Source organism: Triplophysa rosa, linkage group LG21 (assembly GCF_024868665.1).
Source record: "Triplophysa rosa linkage group LG21, Trosa_1v2, whole genome shotgun sequence".
NCBI classification, from domain to species: domain Eukaryota; kingdom Metazoa; phylum Chordata; class Actinopteri; order Cypriniformes; family Nemacheilidae; genus Triplophysa; species Triplophysa rosa.
The window spans coordinates 14,489,747-14,502,668 of record NC_079910.1 but is presented as its reverse complement, the minus strand read 5'-3'; positions in this window follow the sequence as shown (position 1 = coordinate 14,502,668).

Genomic DNA, 12,922 nt, shown 5'->3' with positions numbered 1-12,922 from the left:
TGGATGACATTGTAGATGAATTTAAGATGCATAATGAGCTACCTAAAATATAACAATTCAGCACTCTAAATTACATTTATACAGTGGTCTGCAACAAGCCGTCCACCACTTTGTACCAACTATGTTGTCGTCCACACATTCAATTATCTATTCTATAATTTTAAAATGATTGGCATCATTTATTTACTTAAATTAAATGAGTTGAAGTATCCTGATATCTTGGATATCCACATCTCGTTTTGCGGTTATCCTGCAGATGACTGCATGAGCCTGTCACCTCCTCTCAAGCACTTATTGACCTACAGTACGAAGATTTTGAAGTATTAGCCTACTAAAGTTGCGGTGCTTTGGGCAACTTTTTTTCAATCAATAGGGTTACTTTTTTCGAGCTCTGAACACCCTTTTAGCTCGATATAGCAACATTTGTTAACCAGGTGAAGACAACGCATTGTTTTGCAGTTTAACGCAGGAACGTGTAGGCCTACTCTCGTCAGATGAATATAACAATACCAATAAGCAGGCGTATGTATATGTGCGTAATTAAAAAAAAAATTAAACCACAACAATATAACAGAGTTTAGAAAACCTGTAAGAAAGAGGCAATCAAACGAAAAGTGATTATTATATTTATTTATTGATTTTGCACCACAGTGAACCGAAACTATGAATACACTATAGGCCTTATCTAGGCTAAGTTGCTACTTACCTCTATCCGAGTCAAATACATATAAATATTAAGTGAATAGTTATATCTTTCCGACGTTGGAGGAATTTATGCAAAATATACACAAATGTACAGGCCTAACTGATTTTCTAATTGTGTCATTCATTTGTCATGCCGTCTCCAAAGGCATAATGCCTAGCCTTGCAACATGTGTAAAATAATTGAGAATTACGTGTGGAACAGTCTTCCACATTTTCCATGCGTTTAAAAAACATAAAGTATATTTGCTTAATGAAATATTTTCTGAAATGATCGTATGTCAGATACGATAGCCTATCGGATATATACGGTCGTATTCTATGCTTTCGTTCTTGTTTTGGTGAATAATAATAATAATAATGTTTAGAACCTATTAATCTCTGTTTATGATATTTAAAATTTTCTAGAAATCAATGTAGTTTCAGGTCTGAAATTTAAAGATTGTTTTCTTGCATTTATGCACAGGTTTAATGTAAAAGGTATACATATACCAAACAAAGCTTTCTTATAAATTTTAACCACTACGCCCTTGTACAGGCACTAGTTTGTCAACTGTGGAGTAGGCTATGTATTAAACATTTAGTAAGAATTAAACTCAGCCAAAAATGGTCATCTCCAAGGACTTAATATAAAATATCTGTAGTAGGCCTGCTTCTCGATACATTGTACACCTATATGGGTTTTCGTTTCTCTGTTTAGCGGAAGTGTGTAAAAAATGCCATAATCTGCTTTAAAAGCACAGATAAGATTTTAGCAAACGTTTTGTTGAAAGTGTCGTTTGTTGCAATTGACTGCAGTGTTTGTAGGATAATTGCTGATAAACCCAGTAGATGGCGCACTTATACAGCAGAATCGAACTAAATTAACGAAAATCGAGAAATCGCTCACTCTGTCCACGTCTTGCGTTTTATTTAACTGTAAAACTGTAAAACATCATCATCGTCCAGGGTTTAACAACAGACGCTAACGTTCTCGGTGATTGTGCGGGAAAAATATAAGCCTATATATAGATGTGAAGCAAATAACATTGAAGACATTTAAGAAAGTTGTCATCTCTGTATGTCATCAAAAAGCCTACAAACATAGTTCTTGATCAACAATCAAACATTCTTTACGTCAGCCTTATAAAGATGTTCCGCCAACGCCTGCTGCAACTTTCGACATTGCGCCTTATCATGGATGTTTAGCTTAGCCTACACCTGCGAAAACTCGATGCGTGGGAGATTCTTCTCTTGGCATTCACCGCGTGCCTTAATTGTATGGACATTAAATCAAGGTCCGCTGTGAACACGCAGAGTAAGAACCCTTGGAGTGCACGAATGGCAGCAGCACAGCGCAGTCATGAGCAAAGCCCCTTGTTACTCGAACCCAGTATGACACTCAAATTTCGCGCCCTGACTTGCACACTTTGCCACGAACTTCCGAGAATGAATAAGACTTGAAGATCACTACACAGCTTACCTTAAAGTAATTCCCAATTTAAATGACGTGCCGTTAAGACGCATGTCGAGTAAATCAACAGACTAACAAACACTATTGCGCACGACCCAAACCATGGTAAATCTGACTAGACGACCTACATTAAACAGCTTTCTGTCCCCTACTTTAAGTCTTTACTGGTGCTGAGGTTTTACCGCACTTTCTTTCCTGCAGTTAGAAGACAGATTAGTGACGTGCACCACGTCTAAGCTCACACAATGGAAAAATAAGTCAATCGATACACAGCATTTACTTTTGCGCTCAATACAAATTTCCTCTTGTGTAAGAAAAAGCAAGAGAATGCATTTTTGCTTTGTGTCCGTTGCACGGGTTTCTTCATTCAATCTTTAAATGGGGTCCCTTTGTCCTTGATATTTGAAGAAAGGAGCGATGGAGCCATCACGTGAGAAATACTACAGGGTCACATCGAAAATAGAGGACAAAAACGCTCGCAGTATACGTGCGTGCTTGAATAAAACCGCACTTTCCTGATGAAGGAACAGAAATGTTTCCACAGCTCAGATGCTGCGTCTCCTCTCGTCTATGCAAATACGCCCTCCTTCGCGGTTTAACGCCGATGCACAATAGCGTTCCTCTTCTGTATCGCGTTAACAAAACGGAGAAATACATCAAAACAAACCGTGCATTTCACTAATATCCCTATTTTCGAGTGCTCTTTTTATTTTCTGTTCTGTCCAATGACTTGGCGGAAGCTATGACGCTCGAAGTCTGTTCTTGACGATGACTTGCTTTTTCCCTCCATTTAAAACGGTCTCCGCAGCATCCCTCGGTAAATTCATCCTCGGACAAGCATGCAGACACCCCCAGCAAGCACTGGAGTCGGTTCTCCCCGATCTATCCCTTTTAATCTCGATCGTCCTCGGGCAGCGGTTTTTGGTCCTGCCCTGAGTGTTTTTTTTCAGCCTCTCTGATCCAGTCTCGCGGATTAGAGGTCCTCTCTTCCCGTCCCAGACACGCGCAGCCTTCTGCTGATTGGGCTCAACGCAAGCGGATTACATTGGGACAAAATGACGTCATGGCCCGGGCCCAAGTTCTCTCCCATTAGCCAAAGCCTCATCAACGAGATGTCCTTGAAATAGCGCGCAGCTGACATTCTGCAAATAAGAGCAGGCAGACGTGCATTATGGACACAACTAGTTTTATGTATGAATTTCACGTGCATACAGTTTCTCAGACGGACTGTCCTAAACGGTTTAAAGTAAATAATTGGTGTAGGCTACATTATGGTCGTTGAGGCGAATATATGTTTAGGATAGAATCAGCAGGGCTTTCACCTGTCAGTATATTGTTTCACTAATGTGCTTTTCCCTGTCTATTGGAACATTCACAAAAGTCTTTTAACATAATACCTTCTTGTTATGCAGTGGAAACAATACAATTCATATTAATCTCGCAGGGGGGGGGTATTCTTTATTTTAGTTAAAAAATGAAAAACGTAATTCAAATATATAATTTTGATACATTATAAAAATATACTGCATCCACTTGGTATTACCAAATAAATTACAAGCTGTGCCATAAGATGGAAATTACTTCCCGTTTTGACCTGCAGGTGTAGAGTTTTTAGGAACTAATGTCACTTCAGAAATCATATTGCAACATGGAAAAGTGGTCAGCCATTGGCGCAAATGTAGTTCTCAGATGCAGATGTTTCACTTCTTATCAACTAACTTGCCGTGGTGTACGTATGACTACTACTATTGTATGTCATTCTGTTATTTCTGCTTTGAGTTCATTTTAATGTAGTTGTTCATTTTAAATTGCTGTATTCAAAAATTTCCAATTATTTTAAAATGAATGCCTTTTTCTTTCCCTCCGCTTTTAACTCAAATATATTGAATTCTGCATTAAAGCCTGTTGGCAGTGACTTAAAATGTGACGATCATGTTTCCATTCAAGTTATTTTAGCAAAAATAATATTGGCACGTTTTGTTTCTTGAATAATAATGTTTGAATTGGCTTGTTTGAGTTAAGTAAAAAAAATCCAAATTATTTTTCCTTAAACAGTACACAATTTTAATTGACAATTTTAATTATGCTTACTGCTTTTCCTCTTTTTAACAATTATTTTATTCTTGGAAGCGTTGACCTCAGTGACATTGACATTAAATGGTTAACGATGTCATTTTTCAGCAAGCAAGAAGAAATTAAATAAACATACATATTTTAACTATAATTTAAAAGATCCCGAGTATTATTAAAATTAGTTACTGATTTTTTAGGAGGCGTTTTATCCACTCCCCCACGATAAAACGCGGGCTATTGTGAAGAACAGTCCCAAATTGTAATGGCAAGTCCCTATAATTTTTCCTTTCTCGAGATAGCCTTATCTGTTGTTGTTTTTGTCCATTTTCGTTAGTTCAATGTGTCATATACCGTGGTCTAATTTCTACTGGGTAACAGGTGCAGATAAACATACGTGCTACACAAAACTTAGGCCTAATCGAAACGAAACTAAAAGATTCCAATAACCTACAGAAATGTGGTCCAGAAATATTTGCTTCAAAAGCAAAACGCAAAAAAAATATCTTCAGGTGAAGTATTTTGTGGTTATTTAGAACGCACGCTCGCTGCTTTTCTCGTTTTGCGGTTTTAGATATGTTGCCACGCAAATCCTGGCTCTCACAGAAGGCCTTAGAGGATTTCATCAGAGGGAAACCACCCGGTTCCAGAGGATAACGACGTCCACATGTCCACAGCTGAAGACGAGAAGATGGCTAAAGAGACGCACGCAGAAATTGTGCGCTAAACTCCGTCAGTAGTTAAATTCTTCTCGGCCGAGCGGCCTCCTCATCTTAAACTGCGCGAAGGAGGAGCCGTTCAGTTGCATTACAATGACATTCAGTCCCAATTCATTCAGGCGCTGTCTAACGGTCTTTGGATAGCAAATCCACCCCATCGGGGGGGAGCAGCCTCTCATTACGCCCTCAATCCCTACACACACTCAATACAATAGACCCAACAAAGGGCGAGGGGAGTGGGCCTCAGCGCTGTGCGGCCCGGGCACTGAACTCCGGGCTCCAGCGAGAGAAAAAAATGCTCTTCAGTGTTGGTGTAACGAACAACGTGTTAAAGTGTTTTGTTATTTAGAAGGGCCCATACTCGGACGCGTGTGACGTCTTTTCCCCCCTCAAATGTTCGTTTTATTAAGGACGATAACGGTAAACATATGCATGGGTGCCGGCGCGTTGTGTCTGTAGGCTATAATAATACTGCAGGCAAGATGTGGTTGCTACTTGCCTATTTTGTGCACGTGATTAAAGTATTCGTCATCTGGAGGATCAGTGGAGGAATGGTTGATATGACTGATTTGGACTCATCGTTTTTCACTACTCCACCATAGTACAGTCAAAAACTACGCGACCAAATCAGTCATATCAACAATTTCTTCACTGTATTCAACGCTAGCAAGATGACAAATGCACCTTGCACCACAAAAGAAAATGCGTGTAAACTGAGCACAAAATAATGTAAGATTTTTTTCAGAGGTGCGCTGCCATGTTTTTTCCCCCTTTCCTTAAAAACCTTATTATATAGTCCATATATTTAATTATGTGTTATGTTATGAGCCACTTCAGGACGAAACTGATGGTAGAAGCATATGGATTACAAAAAATGCAGTTACTCCAGTTATTGGTATCGCATAAAAATCATAATAAATATAAACGGAATGTTCCATAAACAAGATTTTAGTTGTTTTTTATTACTATAATTATATTTATTTTGAAGTAGGAAAAAATGGTAATAATGGTTCAGGTAGTAAGATATTTGATAAGTGTGAAACCATACCACCGTACCATTTTATATACAATTTATGTTGCCTCGCATTAAAAAAATTAGACGCTTAACTGATGGTGATCATCACCCATCATCTTTCTGCCTTTTCATTTCCTTTCATCGCATTTTTTGCTTTGTATTCTCCATTGTTATTATCATCATCATTATTGTTATTATCATCGTCGTCATTATTGTTATTATTAGGCTATACCGTTTGGCTATCGTTGTTGTTGTTGTTGTGTATATAATGCGTTTTCAGATTTTTGTGCGTTTTTCCCAGGGAAATCATACCGATTTTCGAATTGACGTTGAAGGCTTAGACAGGCCCAGCTGGGCGCTTTACTTATGCGGCTATTCAAGCAGAGGACGGAAAGGTCATTTCTTCGGCCCGGTGCGCCTGGGAAACTCGCTAAACACGACGCCTGCATGCCCGCTGAATTCTAACGCAAACACATAATTGATCTCCGCACTTTGCTTTTCTGGTTTGTTTGTGGGTTGAACTTTGTGCTGTAAGGAAAAATAAACGCAATGCATATCCACTATTCTCGCTCGTTTAAAAATGACATAGCCTATAGAAGGAGGACGTAAAGGTTCGATTTTAAATTCTCACTGCACTGCTGGCATCATGGCAAAGTCATAAATCCTCTCTCTTGGTCACTTTGCGAGTGGGAAAAAAAGTTGAATACTGCCTACTTGTTTAGAGAGGTATAGTAAGGTGTAACTGCAAACATTTCCTGAGAGCAGAACCAGAAGGACCCTCAAGTATTGTCAGAAGAAATAAAGAGAAACACCCTCACAAAAGAATCCATTGTCAAGCCTGAACAATCTGTGGGGCCTCATAAGCTGTCCTCCACAATCAAAATGGTGGGCAATGATTTGAATGCGAGAGGGGCCTGCGCTTTCCTGTCCACCAAATCCTAATCAATCAGCGAATAACCACCAGTCATATACCGCACAAATGTATACACGCGTATACTGTAATCAATTTGAGATAATGTCACTGTGCAAGTTTTATCATGAGAAGATAATAAGAATAAGAAATCTAAGGGCAAATGATTTCTTCTGGTGCAAACAAAAAATACGAAGAGTTTGCATGTTATGCTATTTGTATACATTAGCCTACTTAAATATCTATGCATTATGAATCGACGAGCAAACTTTCGTTTGGGCTATATGGTTCGGTATAGCCTATAGCAGCATGCACCTGCACAGACTGTCAGATTATCAGAAGCAAAAATAGCGGATTTAGGGTGGACGTAACAAAATTCGTTTGCACAGAATTAGATTCCCCCCGAAAAAAGGTTTAGACTAATGTGTCACAATTTAGTTGTTGTCCGTTGTTGGTCAGTGATGGTCAGGTATCATCATTAAAAATCAGCAACGGTAAAATTCTGAGTCACTAAAATGTGACCTTTTAAACAAAAATAAAACGTTTTGTTTTTTTCAAAGAAAAAGTAACAAAAAAATACAACAAAATAGCTTAAATCGAAAGTTCTAAGGAATATTTGGGGATTTTTTTGTTCCATTGTTTTGTCCCTTTTACTAGTTTAAGCACTATAAAAATCTTGCTTTTGATGTGCACGTGCACTTGCACAATTCTGCCTTATTTATTTCTTCATTATTTGTGATATTTATGTTTTAGTTCATTGCAGTTTTTCAAAATATACACCTGATCTGTACACACACACACACACACACACACACACACACACACACACACACGCACACACACACACACACACACACACACACACACACACACTCCCCTGTATTAATAGACCATTACTGAGCTTCAAATCATACACAGGTGCTGAACTGCACAAATATCATAATAAAACAAATGTTTTTACTACATTACATATTCTTTGTGTCACCTTCCAGCCAAAACACCACAAGCAGTCACAAAACTGTACAACACAACTGCATTGTCCGACAGCAATCCCTGTTTTCTCATCACTGTAAAAACACAAAACGCACTCCAGGACAGTGCCCCTCCCTATACCTCCCCTCTGGCTCTTTTGTTGCAATGTGCCTCTGACCAGAGCAGACTCCATGACATAGAATATGAATCAAGAAGCCTATCCGTGGCTGCATCTCTCAAAGGAAATCAAGGTCTCGTTTCACAGCTAACGATATGGATGTAAGACCCAAAAACATGTTGTTTAAAAAAAAACAGAAAATTCCATCGACTAAGTGTGTTCTGAATATAAACAGAAAAATAGACGTGAAACGTGTGATTCAGTGTGCTGTATGCATTCACTTATAATACTCTTCAGAATTATCGACACCTTGCCTCTCGAGGTACTCGAATGACGCATCTGAGTGTCGATATCAATGCAGGAACTTCAGTACAGCTAATAAATGTCAACATCAGCAGCAATTGATCTGTTTGCACCATGGTTGGGATGGTATGTCAGTCTTTGCCTGATCTAGCTGTTATCCACTGCACCTGAAGCGTACCAAACTCTCCCGTCCAAATCTTTGGTATGTCTTCCAGGATGATGCATTAACAAGCATGCTGGTGTTTGTGTTGCGGCTGAGGGTGTTAGGATGAATCCTCATAGTGTCTAATTATTTATATCTTTACAGGAAATAGTTTTCTGAAATGGATGTGAAGTCATGTCTGTTCACTGTACTTTCTGCTATTTGAGGCTTCTGTCTGCACATCCCACCCTGCCATTGCCACGATGAATTGATAGCAACTATGCTCATTTAAACCCCTCGTGCCCTTCAGGAAGTTACATTTACTGAAGAAATCGATGACAGTGTAGGAAGGCACTGTGTTTTGCTTGCTTATTTTTACACAAACAGGATTGTATCCTCCTTGCAGTTGCCTGATACAGCCATTAGGCCATGGACAGCGGTGTCCAGAAAAGCCAGTTGAAATAATTCCCCAATGCTCTCAACTTTTCTCTCGTGCTCCCTTTTTCTCCCCTTCTTTCTTGACTCCACTTGTAAAGCCTGCAGCAGAGTGAAAATAAAAACTGGATTGCTGGGTTCAAGGTCTTATAAGTAACCAAATTGTAAACTAACAGTCTGAAAAAAACTTTAGAATTAAAAAAAAAAGAATCCCATAATGATTGTTTTGAACGGAACGGTTTATGAAATAAACAGCAAAATAATGAGGAAATATATATATTCAAAAAATCCAAAACTAATTATTTAAATGTTAATGTGTTTTTATGTGTGAAAAGGGGAAATGTTTTTATTTGTTTTAAATGTTATGTTTTTATTTTTATATTGCTTTGCACAACACAAGTTTCAAATTTGGCCACATTTGTTTATGCAATGAACTCTCATCTAGAACAAAAAAAATTACAAAAAAAATTACCATTTATTTATAGATTAGGGTTGTTCATTGTATACATTTTATTTGCCATTATTTAATATGTTAGTAAGGCATTTTTTAAACTGATAAGAATTAATAGTCTTTAATGAAGAAAGGGGTCGTTGAAGCACCTTTAACTGTCTGGTCAGAATAGGTTGTAGTTTGCACAACCTATGCAGTCTGACATGAATTTATAGTCTCTGGAGTCCATCCTAAATTACTGGAATGATGCAAAGGTCACCTGTTTAAGGAGGAGCTATGAATATGATGGACTCTAAAAGGGAAAGCCATGGAGAAAAAAGAGATTGAGGGTTCATGTACTCTATCTCCAGAAAATACTTTTGTATTATTATGTGTGCTGTTGTAATCTCTGCTGCTAGTCCCACATACATCATAAATGATCTAATGATCACCTCACACATATTATCTGACAGATAGAAAGCCCAGCCAAAGCTTCTTATACGTTAAAACATTGCAAGATTTCTGTTAGCAATATCTCCTCTCTTTCTCTCATTTCCAAGGTCTCGGCGAGGGAGGATGAAGAGCTAAAGGGGGAGGGGAAGACTGAGGGGATGAAAACAGACATCTTCAGAAAGGTCAGGTTTTGCCATGTTATGTTTTCCCAGGTCAGGTCCTTTAGGACTGCACGGTTTGACAGACATATTAGAACACATCACAGAAATGACTGACTGATGACAACATGTTTTTGATCAGGTAGACCTATTACATAAAATACAATTACTGACTAAAGGCAATAAGGCATAATACATTCAGATTGACGTATAGCGTTTGTGTTTCTGCTGAGACAGCAGCACAGTGTTTGCATAACCTACATTGTGTATATACGTCACAGACATTTTGGTGTTTATTTGTATTTTTCCACATGAACACTGAGCACTTGATTTATGCACACCAAAGACCAAATGTATGAATAGAATAGAATAGAATATATTTACTGTCATTCAATAGCTATAATACGAAAGGTCTCTTCATTAGTAACACACAGATTAAAAAACATAAAACGGTTGGATGATAAACAAAGTGTACAGAAGGACATACAAACACATAAAAAGAATATAGAAAATATATACTGTATATAAATAGTGAAAAACGACAGAATGTTATTGCAAAATTTTGTGACATATAATGGCGAGGATAGTGTATGGTGTGCTGTATAATCCTTAATATTATAAACCCTAGAGGTGGTTGCCCGGACAGGGATTATTTTAAAACAGGACTATGCTTTAGTTAAATTAGAATATTTAAATCACTCTAAAAAACATACTTTACAAAAAAACATTATAATGTGCATCTTGAAACAAAACAATTACATTGATATATTTTAGGATATGTTAGTGCAAGTTGGTTTTGATCAAGACACCTGTAACATTTAAATTAGTCTGCGAATAGACTTAAACCCGGTCCGGGAAACCATCCAATAGGGTTTAAATAATATATTTAATATACTTAAATATTTAAGTAGAATTGTTCATCATTATAGAAAAAGATAAAAGTCTTTAAAAATTATTTTTATTGCAGTGACAGGATAAATGCCAATATTGCTTTAAAAATGTAACCCTATTTTTAATCCCCGCATTAAGCAACTTAATCCAAAGTATACTGAAAGTCCTTTAAGTAATAAGTAAAATAACAATGTGATTTGAATGTGGTAGCACATTACTGGACTGTGCCACTATTATAGCTCAGGGCACGAGGAGGGGGGTCTGGGGTAAAGTCGGACACTCTAAGCACATTAGGAGGGGTTGTCTTTATTGGACGTGATTGGTTTTAGTGATTTTATTGGCTTCATTGACTGTCTCTCCAGTATTTATCGGACCTCTCCAAGCGCCGTGTCACAGAACGATGTAACGGAGGGCAGATATGAATCTGATGTGACAATAAAAGGGCAATTATGTACAGCGAGTAACAGAGCTCTGCTCTGTTTCCTTTCACCTGAGAGAGGAAAAAGGCAAGGGTGAGATAAAGAGAATGATTTTCTTCCCATTCAGAGCTCCGTCATTGTTAAACATGGTGTTCTCAATACACAATGGACGAATATGTAAATACAGTGTCCTCTTTGTGATGTATATGAATGACTGATGAATGTATCTTTAACATGTGCGCGGATGGGAAGTCACCTGACAGCGCTGAGTTTGTAAACTGGTTCAGCCGGCGTCCCCCGCTGCTGTTATTTACTGAGGAATTAAGAGGCGTTATTGTTTTACTCATTTAAGATACCGTTTTACATGCATTAAAGTTTCTGTGTGTCTCATTACCACTCTTAACTTTTCACCAAAAAGTAAAAAAAATAACAATAAGTGTTAAGGCGATAATTTACCCCAAAATTAAAATTCTTTCATTTTTCATCATACATTTATTACAAACCTGTATGACTTTCTTTCTTCTGAAGAACACAAGAAAAGATATTTTGAAAAACGTTGGTAACCAAGCAACATTGACCCCCGTTGTCTTCCATTGTGTGAACACAAAACCACTGAGACATTTCTCAAAATATCTTCTTTTGAGTTTCACAGAAGAAAGAGTCATATACATGTTTTGAATGTCGCAAGCTTGAATAAATGATGGCAGAATTTTTTTTGGTCTCTTTAATCCGAAAGTGATTGTGTGTACTCTGATTGGCCCAAACACAGGTGTGAATCATGAAAAGAAAATGTTCTGGAGTGGTGTAAAGTAACGAATTACAAATACTCAAATTACTGTAATTTTGTAGTTTTTTTCAGGAAATGTACTTTTTAAGTAGTTTAAAAACAGTGTACTTTCACTTTTACTTGAGTACATTTTTAGCGAGGCTATTTTTCCTCACATTGTCGTCGCTACTTTATATGTTTAATTTTCAAGTGATTGGCTAAGGAGAATAATCAGTCCCGTCACGTGACCCCGTCCACTCAAATCGCGCATAGAAAACTTGCGTCACACAGATTTCAAAACATGGGGGGGGGGGGCTGGTGGTGCGAGTGGTATGTTTGCATTCACGTTCGTCACGCTTCTAATCCGTCCGTCTAACTGGCCCATGCGTCCGTTTCGGTGCAAATTGTACATCGCCCCACCGAGAAAATGCCCGATATGCCCGATGGCCAATCCAGCCCTGATCATGAGATAAAATTGTCCATCTCTCTCTCCAAAGTCTTTACATCAAGTGCTCTGCCCTTATAAGTGAGTAGGGAACATATGCGATTGGAACCCATGCGAAGCAGTTTCGCAAACTGAGCATTACCAGTTATAATGTTGTATATAACGTTCAGTTTCTTGTACAGTTCGATCGATTCGCTTAAATAAGACGTCATTAATACATCGAAAGGGAATACTTTTATGTTGCCTCTATCTGTATTTTGAACTTTTAAAGACATGAACCTGTGGACTTGCATTTTATGAAAAAACCATGGACCACAACTCCAGGTAAAAATCTTTATTGCTCTACCTAAGAAATAATGTCACATACATCTTGGATGGCTTGAGGTTGAGTAACTGATCAGCCAGCTCCTCTACAGATATGACTGTAATTCTAATCCAATGCAATTTATTACAAATGTTTTGCATTTTTTGCATGCAGTATTTGGGGCTCTTATTTATTAATTTCTGCGTTGTGGGGCCTA